Source organism: Gekko japonicus, unplaced genomic scaffold, assembly GCF_001447785.1.
Source record: "Gekko japonicus isolate JY-2015 unplaced genomic scaffold, Gekko_japonicus_V1.1 scaffold11618, whole genome shotgun sequence".
In the NCBI taxonomy this organism is placed as follows: domain Eukaryota; kingdom Metazoa; phylum Chordata; class Lepidosauria; order Squamata; family Gekkonidae; genus Gekko; species Gekko japonicus.
Window position 1 is genome coordinate 1647 of NW_015167869.1, and position 1218 is coordinate 2864.

The 1218-nt window shown below is 56.7% G+C and overlaps 1 long non-coding RNA gene across 1 annotated transcript; it reads right to left on the minus strand.

The window, feature by feature from the left end:
* Positions 1–47: 47 nt before the first annotated feature.
* LOC107112969 lies at positions 48–791 on the minus strand. The gene is made up of 3 exons (XR_001482602.1): positions 697–791; positions 215–308; positions 48–121 (listed from the first exon to the last, which is right to left on the minus strand). It is a non-coding gene; the product is annotated as an uncharacterized LOC107112969 (long non-coding RNA).
* Between the last annotated feature and the right edge of the window lie 427 nt (positions 792–1218).

Here is a 1218-nt window from a genome sequence, read left to right on the forward strand (position 1 = left end):
AATCTGGGAAACAACCCCCCCCCCTGTTTCAGTCCCTCGTAAAGGATATCCACCAGACGATACAGGAGTCCACAAAGGCCAGGACAATTTCGCAGATTAGTGCGGTCGAGTTAGTTTGCTCCTGGGGTGGGGGGGACAATCGGAGACTGAGGCGGCTGGACCCCGGCCCGGTTGCCCCAAGGGACCCCCCCTCGTCCAGAGTCTCCCATCTTACCGATTTCACCCGCAGGACGCCCTCGATGATGGAGAAGAGCAGGTACATCAGGCCGACGCCCACCACGCGGTTCAGGAGAGCGCCCAGCCGGGGCCTGTGGGGGGCGGGGGAGAATACATTTAGAAACTCACGAGCCTGCAGTGCGATGTGGCTGCGAAGAAAGCGAATGCAATCTTAGGATGCATTCGCAGAAGCCTTGTGTCCAGATCACGGGAGGTGGTCGTTCCGCTCTGTTCTGCCGTGGTCAGGCCTCACCTGGAGTCCTGTGTCCAGTTTTGGGCACCCCATTTGAGGAAGGGCGTTGACAAGTTCTCCAAGATTAGAATCCGTGTTCTTAACCACTGCACCAAACGAGAATCTGCTTTGCTCCGAGGAAGGTGGGTGGGCAGAGCAAGGACCTTAACGGCCTCCCCCCCCCGCCGTATCACTCCAGTGCCCCGCTCACGCCCAAACTCCCACCCCACCGCTCGACGGGCACTCACTTAACGATGCCGTATCCCAAGCTGGCGATGATGACAAGGACCCGGGCCAACATCCGCTTCACGGCACAGAGGACCTCTGCAAAGATCACCGCCCCTTGGACTGGGAGAAGAAGAAGAAGAAGAAGAGATTGGATTTATACCCCGCCCTTCACTTGGAGTCTCAGAGCGGCTTACAAACCCCTTTCCCAGGTTTTGTTTTGTGAAGAAGAGGAAGAAAGGAAGGCGTTGATGCTTGGGGCAGAATTAGAGCCGGGCTGGCACCTGCCAAGGAACCGCGGCCAGCGGGGGGAGCAGAATGCCGTCGACCGCCGCCAAACAGAGGGAGGCGGGAACGTGCACGGCAGTGCTCCCTCTAAGCTGAGTGAGTGTGAGCCGGCTCCCAGCTTTCTAGCCTCCGGCTCACACATTTTCTTTCTTTCTTTCTTTTTTAAATGGCCCCCCGTCGGGGATTTTTTAATTTGCATTTTCTAAAAACTACAACAAAATTAGAGGGGGGGGTGTCCTACAAACTATAGGAGAAAG